The sequence below is a fragment of the Etheostoma spectabile genome, chromosome 22 (genome assembly GCF_008692095.1).
Source record: "Etheostoma spectabile isolate EspeVRDwgs_2016 chromosome 22, UIUC_Espe_1.0, whole genome shotgun sequence".
Lineage (NCBI taxonomy): Eukaryota > Metazoa > Chordata > Actinopteri > Perciformes > Percidae > Etheostoma > Etheostoma spectabile.
In genome coordinates, this window is record NC_045754.1 from 19,651,179 (window position 1) to 19,670,696 (window position 19,518).

Genomic DNA, 19,518 nt, shown 5'->3' on the forward strand with positions numbered 1-19,518 from the left:
TATATTCTGCATTTTTTTCCTGAATATGTTGGACACCTGGACAGTGAGGGGGGGATTTGAATTTGCTGCAGTATTACACAGGGCAGAATGTGAAAGGCAAACAAGACAAACCACGCCCCCTTCTGTGTCAAATATAGAACTACAACTTATTTGTCTCTGTCCAAAGAAACTCAGCTCCAACACCATTTCTTATCTTCTGTACACAGAGTATTCAACTCATTGACACTTGGGTGCCCTATACATCCACTGGTGCTGTTCCACGCAGCAGCACTGGAGGGGTGATGTTTTCCAGGTGAGGGAACACAGCACACACACTTTCCTCATCCACATGTTCTCAGGTGGTGTGGCAATCTGCTGCACATGTTCTCTAAACTTCATAGAACTCATCCACACTACGGGTGGCTCGCAATCAAAATCACAAAATTGCCAAGTCAGTAACACAAGGAATTTGCCTTGATCGATAATATCACAAAACAGCAATTCTGCAATGATCAATGTGTTGTTAGCCAATCCTATCATGATACATCGTGATATCGATCTAATTATGAATAAAAAAAGCCTGTGAAACTGTTGCGTGCAGGTTTTCCCTCTTTATTCACTGCAAGTACAAACTAGTAGAAAACAGCACAATTCTGCAGCAATTCAATTTCAATTCAATTCTGTTCATATAGCGCCACATCACAACAACAGTTATCTCACAGCGCTTTTCATAAAAGAGCAGGTCTAGACCGTACTCTGTGATGTTATTTACAGAAACCCGACAACCAGCACAACTTTTTCCAGCCTGTAAATTACTATGGGTCCAGACTTTGGACTAAAACGTGGCTGGGTTATCTGTTACTTTCCTCAAACTGCTGTCCGCCCTCCCAAACCTCTTCCTGTTTGCCTCGTTAACTTCAGCTCACGTTTCCCTCGTTCATGTGTTGAGCGACACCTCGAGGAGCCATGAAGTAGCCACGCTTGTACAGGAAAATGGAAATATCACTATTTGGCGCCAGCATATCAATTATCTTATCGCACGAATGCCAACAATATATTGCCAAATCAATATTTTGTCCCACCCTTAATTATACTGTTACATTCCCTGATTTTGTTATACAGACATACAACTCAGCAACAAGCGCACAGAGCGACCATCACACATGAAAGAGAGTGTCTGCTTGGGGAGCGGTGGAGCTCTCACAGGTCAGCTCTCATAGTTGATTTCTGCTTGTGCACTATTTTGGGGGGGTAAACAAGCGAGGCACTGGCCCTCTTATGATCCGTCACTTGTTGCCTAACTTGACTGATGTTGTTACAGAAAGCCCAGAGTTTGGTCAAAGAAGAGTTTGTCTTTATCAATGAAGTAGGGAAAGATAGCACCGTGAAAAAAGGCATGTATAGGGTTTGAGCTGAGGCCTTCTCCCAAACAAGGTGCCATCTGAAATCCAATGTGGCCACAGGTCACAGGTTAAACCCCTGTACAAAGCTCAGGAGACATCACGGGTTCAGCTTCTCGGCAGTAATGCAGCTGCAGGCCTGCCAGCTGTAAAGCCCACAGAAACCTATTATACTCACGGTTTTTCATGGCAATGAAAACACTTATCAATGGGAGAAGGGGACCGGGTGGTTTTTTTCTAGAACGATTCTCATTGGTGGACAAGATGGTGGCCTCCACAATGTGTGTGCTGCTATAACATGCTAAGCTGACAGGAATGGGCCATCCATTGGAAATAGAAGGGCTCTGTCCTGAAAATAAGAGTTCTGGTTCCCAGAGCAGAGAGGTGGAGGACAGTGTTGAGAGGACACTGGGAGCTTTCAGTGCTACAGTCTGCTGTCTAGTGAGGAACAAGTCCTTCATAGACTGAAGAGCATGGGAAAAACACTTGAACCTTTGTCTTTGCGCCATGGACTCTTCAGATGAGTACTTTAATGAAGGAAGAGAGGAGTTAAGACGTGGTTTATCGCCGATTCTCGCATTGCCAGAACTTCCTCTACAGCGCTGTGGAGGAAGGTCTGGCTAGTCCCCACAGCATTCCTGGATGGGAGACAAACACGCTTTGGTGCATTTCTTTAAACCACCGTCTTGGGCGGTGCTCAATGCTGGACTGAGCCACGATGCTGTTGCAAAATAGCCTCGGGAAGGAACTTGTTTTGGTGGAACACGTGGATGTTCAAAAGTAGTTTTAGTCGTGCAACAGAAAACTCAGATGTGACAGTCTAGCTAGCTGTCTGGATTTACACTGCAGAGATCTGAGGAGCAGGTAACCATAGTCCTCAGAAATCCACCACAGTTTAAAAAAAGAGGAAGGAGATGGAAATCCGGGCCGAAAATGAGGAACATCAGGCATCCTTTTTGGCAGCACAGGAGCAATCCTGGAAGTGGAACGTAGTGGATATAGATTAGTTTATTGCAGACTGATGGAGGCTCGGATAAAAGACGGCTTCCTTCTATCTAGAGAGGAGACCATCAGCAGTACTCATTACACCTGGCTCTGCTGACTGAACGACAGCCATGAGCTCAGTAGCCATTGATCTACATGTATAGTAAAGCAAGTCTCACATTGCCAGACCCTCCTTCACAGCGCTGCGGAGGAGGGTCTGGCTAGTCCACACAGCATTCAGGATGGGAGAACAAAATGCTCTGGTTTATTGGCATTTCTTTAAACCAGTCATGTCGGTGTTTGATGAGAATTTTACTTTAGGGAAAAAGATTCACATAAGTTCACGGTCGGTTCTAGCCGAATCGACCATAGTTCAGAATGCCAACACAAAGAAAGCGGAAGATGAGGGACATCCGGCTGAACCTGCGGCGGCACAAAAAAAATCCCCTAAATGAAACGGAGTCGATATAGATTATTAATGGAGACTGGATGACACTGAATAACAAGGCTGCACAAGACACTGGCAGACTGCAGTAAATTACTGCAGCTGAAGTGAATCCAGCTTCATGAATGTTTTGATGCTCAGGAGGCGCTGATTCAAGTGCATGATCATTTTGGATACTGCAGTTTGTGGTGCTGTTGCTGACGTGGTTCTCCACATATTTCACTGAGGTATGGCAAAGTGACAGAAACACCTCTCTGTATCGTGCAACAGCAACCAAAACTACATCCTCCACAGCTCTCTACGGCAGTTTCAAGTAAAACGGAAGGTTAGGAACAGCTGAGTGGACAAGTCCTGTAGAAGTAAAGCTAAGGACTGACTTCAAACAGAACCATCACAGGCAAAACCCGTCCAACAAAATGCCTCCTGTTGCCTAACAACCTCTGTTAAAAGTTGCACATGAACACAGCACAGAGGCTACAGCGAACTGGCAGAGCTGTGGTAACTGTAGTAGCCTGCTCACAGACCTCTTAATTCAAATCCACATGTCCCACTTATTCAACAGTTTGAAGAGTTGAGGTTGAGCTCATGGACTGTTTCCCTGGCTGAAGAAACAGTTGACCAATCAAAGCTTTGTCAGTGGGATTAGGAGGACAAAGTCCTGATAACAAAATATGCAACAAAGTTATTTTAGAAAGCCAGAGACCAGAGCTTTCAGAGACTGGAGCAAAAGTATAGTACAGTACAGTACAGTATAGTATAGTAGTGTGGAGGTAATGGGGAGGTGATTATTGGTCAGCCTATAATTGTTTTTAAATCATTTTCCAATTGTACTCACACTTGATCCTAAACACGTTCATAGCAACAAAAATGGCTACAGCTAGAAAAAAAGTTTTATAATAATAAAATGTAAGTCGTTTACTTCATAGGCTGTGTAGTTGTGTTATTACATTATCTGGGTCATATGACTTCTTTTTGACAGAGAGAATTATATTGCAATTAATTGGACATCTAAGGACAAGCTTGTGGAATTATGGCAACGATATGAGTGCTTGTTTAATGTGTCACGCTGTTCCGTGTAACACATTAAGATGAACTTTATTCAACCTGAAGGTGGGAAATTTGTGCAGCCAGAAAAAGGTGATTTGTTTCTTTGTAACCTTTTCAGATTTTAAAGTTTTTTATGTTCACTCTTTCTATGGTATGATGTGATTTTACCCATTCTGTTAAGCACTTTGGACCTGCTTTTCCTTTATTTATTGCATAGCGGGTAAAAAATATTTTGTAAATACAGAGTTTGAGATGATTCATTTCACATCAACAAACAGGAACTGATTTGAGTAATTTGCAATTTTCTTGGATCAGATATTGCTGATTTGAAGCAGAAACCTTTTTATTATGTATTAGACACTAGTTCAATCCAAAGAAAGCTGTGTTTAGAGTTGGTTGTCTCTGGGTGAAAGACAGTGGGCCTGTGATATTTTCGGGAGTAACCAACAGTTACAGGAGGAAATCATCATGCATCCACTCCTTCATTTGCATAACAAGCGTGGCAGAGGCCCGGGCCAACTCCGGGAACCTAAGGGAGCGTCAGGGCTAGAGCAGGGAGCCCCCCCCGTTGATCAGCCCTACTGTTGAGGAAGTGGATCAGCCAGATTTGCTTCTGTATTCATCAAGCGTCTCAGAGTAGGAAATCAGCCCTAACAGTTTTGACAATGCTTGAGAACAAAGAGCCCTCTGTGCCACTGATTAGGTCGGCCCCATCAACAGTTTGGGCAGAAAGAGAAATCTCTCGCAGCAGCAGAAGCACAGATTCATTCATTCATTTCCCGACCGCTCGCTGTGAAGTCATGGTGAAAACATTTCACTTTCTGATGCTCCGGGTCGGGACGTACGTTTAACTGACGTGCGGCACAAGAACGGGACAGTTGGGTTTAGGAAAGGATCATAGATGAGTTACAGAATGTACGTTTTACAAAGTTGAAGGGTTAAAGTCCTGTGTTGTTTGACACATCCCCCCCCAAAACTACCTGGATTTGTGGTCTTTCATTCTACTCGTTACCTTTGTAGCTCTTAATACTACGCCATCTTACAGCGCCACGGTCGAGCTGAAGCTCTGTCCGGTACGTTCCATACAATCGCTAACTCAAGGGTGTCAAACTCATTTCAGTTCATGGGCCACATCCCCCTAATCTGATCTCAAGTGGGCCAGACCAGTAAACCTCTCCAGAAAGATCTGAAACTTCATCTGCCACAGAGTTTGTCACCTTGAGGTTGGCAAGGCCAAAACAAAATAATAATTCTAGGGACACGGGAGAGAGGGGTAATATCCTACACAAAAAGCTCAGAATTTATAAGATTAAATTCTGAGATTTAAATTAGGAACTGGAATTAATTATTTATTTGCAATTGTCACACTTTGCAAAGTCATCCAGTGGGTCTGTTTCAACCCTTTGGCAGGCCGGTTTTTGGCCCACGGGCCGTATGTTTGCCACCCTGTGTGCTAAAGGGTGATTTTGTATTGGTATCCAACTCTGAGAGCCACTGACCAAGCGTATGGATGGGAATGGGAACGGGGTTGTGGTAGCAGGATGTAAACGTCTGAATAGGTCAGACTGTGTGGTCGGAGCGCTAATGAGAGCCGACAGTCAGTACCAGCTGGACCTTTTCTAGAGAGAAGCCCCATCCCAGCCGATAGCCGGCGGAGCAAAGCTCATTAACGTGGTGTGGGATGCTATGTTCCTCCAAAACCATGAAAGATTCCTCTCAGGCTGATCTTTCAGTGGATTCAGTGGACAGGATCCTCCACACAAAAGGTTCAGAGAATTCAAAGGAATCATGTCAGTTCCCATGTCTGCCTCAAGCCTGTCGTCATTTCTAACTTTCTTTCTCTTGCACACACGCACACACACACACACACACACACACACACACACACACACACACACACCTCACACACTCACACACACACACACACACATCTGTTGTGCCTGGGCTTGGAGGACCGGAGAAACCTAATGACCGGGCAGAGAAACCACAGGTCCAGAAAAAGAATAGTCGGTCATTACGCTCCTTCTGGCTCATTTCATCCTCCTGTGTCAGGAATGCTTTCTTTGGCTCTCCCCTTTCCATTCTGCTCGCCTACCGGCCCTTCCGACCCCTTTTCTCTTCCTCTCTATTTTCAGCTACTGGAAGAATTTGGGTTAGAGGTGGATCAAAGTAACCCAGTCCTACTCTGAAGCCCTGGCTCACCCCCATACAAAGAAATGACGTCATGAACACGCGGGATACAAACATGATACGCAGACTGTCGGCTGACTGTCAGCTGGTCTCACTCTGTGCCTTCACAGACTGACAGAAAAGGACAACCCAGAGACAATGCCAAGTAGTTGTACACTTGTATTACCCAACTTGCCTTTAATACAGTCTTTGTATTTTTTTATCTTAATCTTTCTGAAATGTGTTGTATCCTATTTATCATTTAATAATTCATGTATATTCTGTATGGGTGTCTCATATTTTGTTGCTGTAGCACTGACATTTCCCATTTTGGAATCAATAAAAGTATGTCCATCGATAAATCTAGACAATCCATCCGAGACCTGCGTGACGACGTGGTCTCGGTACGCTTTCAATCCACCTCTGGAGCGGTTTGTTTGTGGTGAGAACGGGATCCGACCTCGGACCGTACCAACTATATTATATATACACTCCGCAAGTCTGAGCTACTGTGTCCTAACATTGTCTGTTTAATAAGACAGTACATATACAAAGAAGAAAACAAAGTCTATACAACAATAGATGACAGGAAAGGACGAGAGATGGAGAATCCCAAAACTAGGTAAAAGTGTTGCTCAGCTGGGAAACAACACATTGAACCCCTGGACTTAATTCATTAGACAGTCTCCCATTCAAACCTTGATTATTTTCACTTCACCTTCAAACTAGAAAAGAGATGTAAAAAATATATCCATGACACATTTTTTTGTCATTTGCATATTCATAATCCACATTGATGATGAAAACAGTTTTTGATGTTTCAAACAGCCAAGAGGAAACAAAGCCTTTGAAGACATCATGATCATGCTGCATTTCTGTCTAAATTGACCGGATAAAGGAGTGCACCCTGGCCAATTATCACTTATGCAGTTGTCATAATATACAATCATTAATCAAAGGAAATCTGGAAACTGGTCTCCCACGGGCAGTCAGAGGTCAACAAAAAGAGATTTGGAACACGGCGGGACAAAGCTGGGACACTGTAAGTCACAGGAGAAGACTCCAGCCTCGGATACAATGAGGGAGCATGGGAAACGGGACAGCTGAGTGTTTCCTCGCCATGCATTCCCCTCAGCTTGGCTGGATGTGAAACGAGACAAATTCCTGAGCATCTCTCTTGTGTCAACTTTGAAACTGTGTGTGGAGGACTGGACAGCAGCTTGTCACCCCACCAAGCCCACTCCAAGCCCCCCCCCCACCAAGCCACTCCAACCCCCCAAGAGGAATGTGATGGCTTCGTCTCTAGACACTGATTTACTGATGTGTGTGGTGCGTGCGTGCGTGCGTGTGAGTGCATGCTTACATAATTCTCACACAAACAAGTAAGGCCTGAACAGCGGAGGAGTCGCAGGCATGTGTTTGTCAGAAAGAGAGAAGAAAGAGGCAAAAGAAAAGAGGGTGTAAAATAAAGTCACAGCTATTAGAACCACTGTTTGCCACCACTTGTTTCAATAAAGATCATTCAAATATTCAAGTGGATGATGGGAAAAGTATAAAGGAAATGTCACAGTTCAAGGTCTTTTCACTGTTGACTTGTGTAACTGTGTCAATGGGTTTTAAATGAAACATCTTTCCAAAGATTAATCAGAATCAGAAACCAGAAAGAGAAATCCTATTACATAGCATCTATTTCAATATTGACCAAAATAATTGGGGGGGATTATCGCATAATCAGGCAGCCCTAGTCTGAAGTTCAGAGCCTTCGTGCTGTATTCCTGGGACTGTGTTTTTGTGTCTTGTCAGAGCTCAGGATGGCCAGCGGAGTTCCGGTCGAACAAAGACAACACAAATCCAACCCGGTGGAACTAATGAGGCTGGCTGCTCCCTATAAAACTCCTCTTGTTGCCACATGAAGCCTCTGTGGACCTGACCTCTTTGTGGTCCCTCACAGTCTTTCTCACGTTCACGTTGAGAGAAACCGTGTCACCTGTGCCAAAGCAAAGCTAAAAGAAGAAGGGGGGGGGGGGGGGGGCTCCTGTTGGAGGCGCAAGGAAAAGTGAAACTGTCGTTCTCTCCACAGCAGCCTGGATTTCTGCAGCCCAACCGCATAAAAGAAGCCCATGAGAGAGAAGAGAGGGAGGGGTGGAGGACCAGAGGGAGCTTTACTTGATGCAGATTATAATTCCACCTTTCTTACACTGAAACCATCAGACACACCTGTTTTGTTTGTTTTTTAAATAAAATCACAGCTTTTGAGCAGAATGGATAATATAGGGATAAGAAGGCCATTGTAGGGAAAAAAAATATTTTAGACCCGGGAAAGAGGGGTAATATTCTAGGAAAAACTCAGTATCTAAGATTAAAGTCGTACATTTATGGAGAAAAAGAACCTGAATATTCTCTGAGATTAAAGTGGTCAATTTGGAATTGGAATTAATCACTTCTCTGCAATTTTCACACTTTCCAAAGTCCCCCAGTGGGCCTGATTGGACCCTTTGGCGGGCCGTTTCTGGCCCACGGGTCGTATGTTTGACACCCCTGAAATAGAGTGAGTTGGTCCTTATTGCAGTTAGAACCCCAACAGGGTGATGCAGGTCTAGAATCAGCCTGATGGGCATCAAATTCTGATAACAACCTTCTCTCTCTACATGATCCCTCTAATAACACAGCTTATTACCTGGCTTATAAACCAGCTGCTCATACAGAGGTTACCCGCTAAAGACACCCGCGTCCCTGTCGGGGCGGTTCACCCCGGTGAGTGAGCTAACTAACTCTGTTTGCACTGTAACTAGTCTCACATTGCCAGACCTTCCTCCACAGCGCTGATCCGGTTTATCGGCATTTCTTTAAACCAATCACCATCGCCATGGGCGGCACCAAGCGCCGGACAGAGCCACGGTGCCTCTGCAGAATAGCCTCGGATAGGATGTTGTTTTGGTGGAACATGTGTACGTCCAAAAGCTGGTTAAGTCGTCAACAGAAAACTACAATTGGACAGAGAGTCTGGCTAGCTGTCTGGATTTACCAGACAGACTTTCTTTTCACTGAAATAAGGGTTTTGCAGGAAAATGTGTTTATATTTCTCTATTGAAGGTATGAAAATGGTTTCAGTAGCTAAACTCAGGCATTCTATTTGGGGCTCAAGACATCAAATGATCCCCAGGCTGTATTTAAAACTATAATATCTTATTTCAATAATGGAATCAAAAGTACACTGTAGGGTCTTTTCCCCCCCATTTCCTGTCTATCCACTGTCACTATCGAATTAAGGAAAAAGCCCCTCAAAACAAAATAATAAAAAAGTACACTTTCAAACAAAGCTAAAAGTGCAAAATATTGGGCTACAATGTTTGTACCACAAAGAGCTCGCTGCATGATGTGAACTCGATTGACCTTAAAACAAAGCCCACAACAACACACCACACACACAACCACACCACACACACACACACACACACACACACACCAACACACAACACACCACACACACAGGCACAACACATCACACACACAGCACACACACACACACACCACACACACCACTAACACACAACACACACCACAACACACACACACACAAAGCGGACCCACAGGGGGTGGCAGTTAAAACTTGGCAGGGGTGGCGACCTGGCAGCTTTAAATGCCAGAGCCCTTTTGAGTGCCTTCAAACATAACGCACTAACTGACCAACAGTGATTGGTCCCCGCTGAAGAAGACACACGGTCACCAGGGGAAAGTGGCCCGTCGTCCCAGACTCTGGATCAGCGCACAGTGCTAGTTTGAGGTTGTCTGACCAAACGATACTTTTGTTTTAACTCCCAGCCTTATCAGTTTAGAAAACAAACTAACTTCAGGGAATCGCACACCAGGCCATTTTCGAGTAGGCTGACCACATGACAATACTTTTAAGCACCGAATCGAAACTGCCTAAAGTATCGGTATCGAAAAACGCTCCGTCTTCAATACCCAAGGGATAAGCTCACCTGCATCAGTGAGCCATCAGCACGCAGCATGCTTATTCCAAGATTAATAATGACTGGGTTGGCTGTTAACGGTATAACAGCGTAGAAGGATCCGGTGAAAGGCTGTTTTGATAGGTATGATTACGGTTTTAATTGATTTCCAAGCATTAATCAACTTCACCGTTAAGTATAAATCATAGGAGCATCCACAGAGTTTTCATTGTATCACTGCTGAGCCCTTTAGAAAAAGAGTAACGTAACTTTAAATGATTATTTGACCAAGCAAGCTAAAGGTGAATCAGTCACACCGCTGTCACAGTGCTGTCATTCTTAAAGCTATAGTGCGTAGTTTCTGTCGCCCCCATGAGGAATTGTAAGTAATGACCACCAAACTGGATCGTCCACATGATACAAGCCTTCTGTGACCGTGCATAACCCCCCCCCCCCACCACACACACACACCCACACACCCACACACACACACACACACACACAGTTGCAAGTCAAGGGAAATGCTTCCTAGCCACGGCCGGGTTCCAGTGTAGGGTTGTGTCTCCACGTACAAAGCAACGGAGTGTATTTTACGCAGAAGTATAAATCAATCTTAATACCACTTGACTTAGGGCTGGGCAATACGGAGAGATATTTTGGACCAAATACCTCAATATTGATACCACAAGGATATTGTAGTGTTGACTGTTGGTGAATTCACAAAACATTTACACAATGAGATTTTTGATAAATAATCATCAGTAATGTGGATATAATGACTAAGTGGGTAAAGGCAAATAATAGAACAGTTACAGTCTGGTAAGTTCATAAAATGACATCACTTTACTTTAATGCAGCCTTTAAAACCAGGAAAAGACACTTATGCCATATTACGATAACACGATATCCAAAATCTAAGATGATATCTAGTCTCATATCTCAATATCGATATAACATCGATATATTGCCCAGCTCTAGCTGGAGTCTACACTTTGACTTGTGTGATGTGAAACAAGAGGTTCTTCTTAAGGAGTTTAGTCCCAGATGTCCTCTTCTGGCACAGGGCACCTTGACTAACTGGAGAGAGTTAGCACCACCACAACATAGTAAGCCTCTCGTCTCGCCATATGGCTTCAACTAGGAGCTCAGGAGCTGGAGTCACGTGAGCCTTTAAAATTCATATAAAAAGCGGATTAGCATTGATCCAGAAAACATTAAACCAGGTAAAAGGTGAACAGAGGCTCCAATAAAGCATCAAAGGCCAGCTCGATCCTCCGACGCTGTGTAGGGGTTAGTTTTAACATCTGCTGGCAGTGTGTGCACAGACGGGTAATGCAGATGTAAGGTTTGAGAGGCAGATGCAATTCCAAATTTTAGTTCCTAGGGATGGTATGGAGCTAGAACAGTGACAGTAACCTGTGGTATTAAAAATAAAATTTGGCAGTGAAAAGTGTTAAACTGATAGTGCTAACATCTGCCAAACCAGCACAGTGCATTAGAAGTTAACACTAAACCAGCCTGCTTCTATGTGACAAACATGGCTTGCTTGAGATTTGGAGGTTCCAGGTGAACTTGAGGAAGACACTGCAGATATGCCGTTTTACCCATATCTGTGAGGATTCCTGTGGAGGTGCGGTCTCTCGCCAGTAACCTACGTAAATTACCCATAAACCCCGCCCTCTTTGTTCCTCCCCTCAGGCCCCTCCTCCCTACCCCAAAACAGTGACAGAAAGTTGAAACTGAAAACCAGTGACAGTGTAAAAATCTCTGTAAAAAAAATGTAGATTGACATTGAAAAACCTATCATAATGCCAACAAATGTCAAAGTGAAATAATATAGGATTGTGAGATAATTACTTTTGGATGTTTGTGTTTTTATTTTTCCAGTGCCAATATTTGCTGTTTCAATGCCGCATTTTATCTTCAATACCACAGGTTACTGTCGCTGTTCTAGCTCCATAGGATGGGAGAAAGAAATCTATGTATGTATAGTGATTTTCTTTGCGACGATTTTTAAAAAAATCGATTCTTTTCGGCAGAATCAATATTTTTTTCTTTATAGATTTCTACCAATGATCCACCTTAATATTTTCTGTTAATACGGTATGCCAACGGCGACTACATCACATCCGTTTCCAGCAAAATGCAGCAAAAGCAGAAAATGCAGAAAACCCAAGTTATGTTACACTTGAAATAAACATCACACTGATTGACTGACATGTGATGTCATTCTTCTTAGAAAACAATCAGTTTTTAGAAATGGCTTATGAAATATTATCTCTAGAAGGGTCTCATTCAACTTTTGTTTTTGTAGAAGGGAAAAAAAATACTCAATACTATGGAATCGCAGTATTTCTAGAATTGTGGGATAAAAGCATATCGTCCCAGCCCTGATAGTTACACCCGCTGCACTGTTTACACAAGCAGCGCACTGTGCAAGAGTCACACACACACACACACACACACACACACACACACACACACACACACACACACACACACACACACACACACACACACACAGAAGTTTGTAATGTATACCCATAAATGCAGGTGTTCAGACTAAAAACAAGGTTCTGTTGGTGAGGATGCTTCAGGTCCCAAACGATTCAATCCTTTACATGCACTAAGGAACCAGGGTACTCTGAATCCGTGGTCAGATGTCTCCGACCTTATTTGGAACAGTGTCTTTTTAAAATGAATTACCTCATCTAAACTCTGTGTCTCATAGGTTCTGAATCTACTGTACAGTCGGGGTGGGACACAATATCGCTCGGCAATATATCGTGTACCGCGCGATACAAGAATCAAGACGCTGGCACCAATTATCGACAATTAAATGAATAAAAGACGGCGCTCTGAATAGATTTCCCTGCTCCCAGCGTGGCTACTTCATGGCTCCTCGAGGTGACACACAACGCACAAATGAGGGAAACGTGAGCAGAAGTGAACCGGCCGAACAGGAATGGGATGGGATGGCAGACAGCAGTTTAGAGGAAAACAACAGACGCCCCAGCTAGAGCTGAAACAAGTCCAAAGGTTGCTGTACAATTAATTATCTCAGAAATAACTGAGATTAAGATTTGTCTTTCAGTCAAATTTAAGATAAACTATTTATTTATTTATTGCTTTTTTTAAGCAAATAATGGATCCCAGGATCCATATTTAGGTGATATTACTGTAATGTGACCCAGATAATGTAATTACATAAATACACTGCCTATGAGGTAAACCACGCCTCTTTATTATCATAAACCTAATTTTCTAACTGTAGCCCTGCCCCCCCCCCCCCTTGTTGTTTTTGTTGCGATTAAAACGTGTAAAGCTTCAAGTGCCAACAACTAGCATAGCTTTAGCTCTACCATGCGACCAATGATTAGTTACAATATGGCACATCGGAACAAACCTACAATTTCCCTAAAAAGTCATCCCTTAGGACCTAAGCTAATGTCAGCAATTGATTGTGTAATCCTTTTTACAGTCCAAACCCCAACCATGTCGAAGTCCAAAGTCTGGACCCACAGATGCTCTATAGTTGTGCCTCTGTAATTTCCAAAACCTTTGTGCAGAACTGTACTGTGTTTGGACACAGAGAATAAAGAGAGAAAACCTGCACTCAACCTTTTCATGGGCATGTTGTATTTACAGTTAGACCGACATATGTGATCTATCATTATTGGATTGTCTAGAAACATATTACTGTAGAATTACTGTATTGTGGTAGCATCAGCATCATGAGCCATGTGTTGTGCATCACATTATGAGGTAGCCTGTAATTCCCACCCTTTACTGTGCAGTACACCACAGCATTCCATCGTTTACCTCAAAGAGCCTCAAGCCAACTGATCGATTAGTTGTCAACTGTTAAATTAATCACCAACTATTTTGATAATCAATTAACAAGTACTTTTTTGGGGGAAAATAAATCCAAGTCCTTTGATTCCTTGTTAAATGTGAAGTACCCCCTGACCAGCGATAGATTTCCCAAACGGCCATGTAACTTAAAAACATTGAAATGCTAATGAAAAAGGGCAACAGTAGAAAAAAGTGACAAAAACCTTGAAGAAGGCAACAAATCTTTTGACAAACTTGGAGAAAAAAAAAGATGACCGGTTGAAAATAGTGACAAAAAGCGACAAAAACAGCAACAAAAAGTTACAAAAAAAAGCCCCCTGCAGTCCTCCAAAGTACCCCTTGGGGTAAACATACCCCCATTTAAGAAACGCTGTCCTAGGCTATCATACATGCTGGTGTGCATACATTTCCAAATCGTACAGACCCGCTGATGAGAATACACAGTAAACGCATCACTTTCACTGTAGGCTTCAGGATGTTGGGATCTAAGGCTCTGAATGGGCTGGTGCTATAAGCAAAGAGCTGTCAGGAGATTATGTAGTTTTATATTAGTAGAGTATAAAGTGGGTGCTATTTCAGATAGATCTGTCGACCAAAGCAAAAGGAGCCGGGATGCAATGCACCCCCAGCAACCCAGTTGGTTAAAAAATAAGAAGTTAAAAAGAGGAAGTTTCTTACTTGTAGAGGAGGAGACTGGCATCGGAGTTTCTGAGGAGAGAAACAGAACACAGTGAACACAACGTTTTAGTGATGGCTCCGTCTTTAAAGGGTTCTCAACTGATTTTTGGAATATTAAATGTTGTGGTATGTTTGGATTCAAACCAATTACAGTGAATTTTACTTTCTTAGTAGGAAAATAATATATATATATATATATATATATATATATATATATATATATATATATTATTTTAAATATCGGTTCAGGCACTGTTCACCCTGATTTCCACCAACTGCGGAACGGCTCCGTGCTCCGCCGTCCGTCATTACCCACCAGGTTGGGATTTGTCGCGGGACGGCTGCGGCCCTGACTGACGGCTGAAGTGACAAGGACCCACGAGATCTCGCAAATTCTCGTATGATCGCGAAATATAACAGGATGTAGTTTCTATAAACAGAACCACAGACCTGTTGACTTCAGGCCTGTCTCCGCCCCATTATGACATTTTCAAGGTGTACTGAAGGGAGATATGATCCGTCGTGACCACGATGTATTTCATTTTGAAAATTATCCAGATGTTTTATTTTGTTTCGGTGCTCGACTTCTTGTCCCGCACAATCGGCCCCGTGCTGAGTTGCTGCAGCCTACTCCACTTCTCTGCTGACCGTTTATGGGATCAGTGTATGTTCCTGTTTTTTGGTCAAAATCTGGTTGTAAACACGCGGTCTCTCTCAGGTGGTTATGGGTACGTTTGTTACTAAAAAACAACACTACAACTTTTCATGAAACTGACCACAGCTGCTTTCCTTCAAGACTTTCAACCCAACGGTGGGCCTTCATTTTCAGAACATAAAACTTACTGGCCAAGCATGACCCAGTTCAACAAAACAGAACAAAAATTAGGTTTTCACAAGGTACAGGGAGAAGGAAGGGCTTTGACCTGAGGCCTGCACTATGAATCAAGATCAACATGGCCTGGATTATTTCCGTTGCCCGGCCTTACCTAACCTAACAACCGCGCTGCTGCATGAGCTGTGTCACGGCGGTGGTGTAGTTCAATCCTCCCAGGGTTTCCCCATCCAGCAACAGGCATGTTCACATAAAACAGGTGGTGTTTGCACAGCATGACCAATTGCATACATCTACCAGAGCTGCAAATTTTAAATAAGAAAACCAATCTAGAATTCTACATAAAAATGTAGAACACAGACACGGTTTTAAAGGCAAAAGACAACACAGTCGCTGCTTCCTAAAACAGGAAGGAAAGCTGGCAGAAAAAGCCAACCGTCGTTGCGTTAGTGGTTATTTCAGTTGCAACCCTGGCAGTGGGAAGTCATCCTCTCTCGTCTCTCTCTCTCTCTCTCTCTCTCTCTCTCTCTCTCTCTCTCTCTAACCTTCTAAGAACGGTGACACCGTCATCAATCGAGTATCTGTTACAAGTGATCCACCGTCATGACACACAAAACCCTGCGTTGACCCTGAAGTTACCTCGGTAACGCCAAATCTTGCTTTGTAGAGGCCTCAGGTGTTCTCACAAATTATTTCTTTTTTTACTCAGTGGTCTCCAATGTTTTTTAGGCCAGGGACCCCTTATCTCAAAGAGAGACCGAACGGGGGACCGCTGCTTCATAAACTGTATACAAATGAGTTGCACATTAAACTGAGCTTAATGGATGAAAATTATGGTTGTCATTCACACGTCATGTTTTAATGTTAGACGTACATGTGGAAGGCACAGTGAATCCTTACGCCTAATGGATACTTAAGTGAGATACTGCAAATTAAGATACTTAAATTTCATCTTTGCTGTTGATATCTTGGATTCATATGAATGTACTTGTATATTGTGAGACACTTGATTTTTTTTGAGAAAGAACCTTTCCTTAAAAATATTTTTTTAACATTATTTGGTGGCCCCACCTTCCCTAAATCTGAGGGGGACATTGATCTGTTTCCTATATTATTTTTTGTAGTGTAAATAGTAGATGTGTAGGAAATGTACTGTATATAATATGAATATCAAGTCATTCATACTGATTATTACATAGTAGTGGTAAAGGGGTATGAATAAATAAGCTTCTGCCTATTCGGACATGTTAAAGCTTTAGTGCGGAACTTTTGTATGTTAATTAACGTAAGTTACATTCAATCCATTGCCAAAGGAGTTGCTAAAAAGCTAAATAAGACTATCAGCTCCACATAACTCTCCTCCTTGGCTACTAGTAACTGCGTGGAATAGTGCAATCACAGAAGGCTTGTATCATGTGGAGTTATCATGTCATTGTCATTACTTACAATTCCTCATGGGGGGGTGGCAGAAACCACGCTCTATGGCTTTAACTTAATTTAGTTTATGTTCTTTCAGTTTTTATTATTATATTGTTTTTTATGTTGAAAATTAATCATTCACTTATTTAAACTTGTAGCCAATAAAGAAAAGAAAATGAACACAAGACTATATAATGTGAAGATGTCATGGGCAATAAACTGTTCCAGATCACTCCAAACTGGTGCTTACTAAGCCATGCTAATACTGTTGGCACAGTTTACAGGCTATGATAAAAAAAAACAGGAAAAGAGCCAGGGGAGGAGCCAGTCGATACTCAATGTCAGCACTGAACTTAAAACTACCATGAGCCTTCTTCCTGGTGGCCAATTAATGGGAAATGCTAATCCAAACTGCACTTTTAGGAAGGTTTACTCTTCTCAAAGCAATGAGATTAAACCAGGCCGATATTTAGGTAATTCCAGGCAAAAGACACAGAGCCCATGTGGGCCACATACTGTACATACAGGGTGTTTCCTGCACAGAAGAATTGCCGGGGCCCCCCAAAGACATTTTAGCCAGCCCCAAAGGAAAATCCCCAGCACCAAAGTGATAAGATTTGATAATACAAATAGCAATTCACATCCTCTCTAAATGTGTTCAAGAGCAATTTACCGAACAACCCCTGAACAAGCAGAACATAAACTAGAACATGAGAGCTAATCTCAGTTTTAGTGTGTCAGACTCTCCTGGGGATTTATTGAAATATGAATGGTATTTTTTTTAACCAGTTTTGTTAATTAATGTTTACAAGCATAATATACTTTTGTTTATCAAATTGTCAGAAATAACAGGAAAATGCATAGATTTCTGTCAAATGACAGACTCATTGCCTTTAAAGTGCACAGACTGATCATGCTTACTGCCATGTATTGTAGAGTTTCTGCAGGTTTCAAATGGAAGACTTTTTCAGACCACTATGAATGAAATTTAAGACCATTTTCAGACTACTATGAATGAAATTTAAGACCATTTTCAGACTACTATGAATGAAATTTAAGACCATTTTTAAGACGACTTTAAGACCACTATGAATGAAATTCAAATTATATTTGGAGTAGCAACAGAAAGAACGACAACACAACCGCATTAAATAAAAATTAGATGTAGATTAACAAGGACGTAGGAAAATTAAGACCAGTTTAAAATTATTTAAGACCCAGAACCCAATACTTCAGTAAATTTAAGACTTTTTCAGGCCTAAAATTTAGATTTTGAAATCCTGTTTTTGGGTAATCAGTGTTTTGGTTTCAGAAAGTAATTAAACTTTACGCACACAGCCACCCTTGATGCCGACATCTGAGAGGTGTGCGAGGAAGAGACACACCTAAAACCTAGCTCATCACCGGACACCGATTAGTTTGGGAAGCGGTTAGTTCAGACACAAAAGTCATTAGGTTGAAGCCTGACAAGATGGATTTTCCACATATGTGATCCTGCGATTCATGCGTAATCTGGTAATATTGGCGCGAATCCAGCTGCCGTGCAAGGTAAGGAGAAAACAAGGAAGAGGCAAAAAGTTAGCTCAATTTAGGCTTATCAAGACTAATCAACTGTACACGCTGCATGTCTGCAGATGTCCATGAACTCAGCATTGGAATCCCTGGGTGTGTAGAGGTGGATCAGTCTGGCTGGATGGCAGCCACTCGCTCTCTGGAGCTGCTGAGCAAAGGAGAGCCTGCGGGCAGATTCGAGACATGACTTTGCTTGTTGCTGCAGTGAGCGCTGCAAAGACAACATCGAGTCAATGGACATGTTCCACCTCCGGGGTGGACCCGCTTCCTGACACGCCCTGGTCTTATTAAGCTTGCTAATGGTTTTTGCCAAGACAGTGTGCAGTGAGTCATGACCAACTTTTCACTTTGCACTACAGGTCAGGTCAGGCCTGGTGGAGTCTACACCGGTGCGATGTCAGAGTTAACCCTGCGTCCCATAAAAGTACACATTTAGGCAACTATTTAGAACAAACACACAAATCAAATCACACCTCTCAGGCCTGAGGCTCCCCATGGACCGACTCAGATGCCTCCTCTTCACTTTGGTTAACAAACTGGGTACTTTTGGTTAGGGGTTGACCGATATTGTTTTTTCAGGGCAGATACCGATATATAGATTATTAGAAGTTGATTGAAAAACGATTTAGATCCAATATGCATTAACACTAGGGCTGTGCAATTAATCAAAATGCAATCGTGATTTAGGCTCCCAATGATCACAAAAACAGAATAATAGAGAAGAAAAAAAACCACTCTTATTTTCTTTGGTGTTCTGAATGAAAAAAAAGTTTAAATAAGAAAAAGTATTAAGGCAGATTTCACAGAACTTGGACGTTTTTTTACTCTGGATTTACTTTAAGTACAGTAAATGATACTTTAAGACTTTTACTCAAGTATTCTAGAAGGTAAAAGGTGAGTTTAACTTTTAAAAAAAATGTAAGCTGGTAAGAAAGCTTTCTTACCAGCTTACATTTTTTTTAAGTTCAATAATTGCAACATCTTGCCAAAAGTTAACAAGTAAACGTGTTAAATTACTATGATTTGAATATTGACCAAAATAATCGTGATTATATTTTTTCCCAAATGAGAGCAGCCCTAATTAACAGTAAAAATGAAATTAAGATCGTGAAATGTTACACACTGTTAGTTACTCTTTTTTTTTTGAAGAGGGCCCTGCTGGGGCCAATCCCAGCCCGATGGCAG

At 42.3% G+C, this 19,518-nt stretch overlaps 1 long non-coding RNA gene across 1 annotated transcript; it reads left to right on the plus strand.

Annotated features, from left to right (window-relative positions):
• Positions 1–7,558: 7,558 nt before the first annotated feature.
• On the plus strand, positions 7,559–19,317 carry LOC116672473 (uncharacterized). The gene is made up of 3 exons (XR_004327557.1): positions 7,559–7,637; positions 12,505–12,512; positions 19,298–19,317. It is a non-coding gene; the product is annotated as an uncharacterized LOC116672473 (long non-coding RNA).
• The last annotated feature ends 201 nt before the right edge of the window (positions 19,318–19,518 follow it).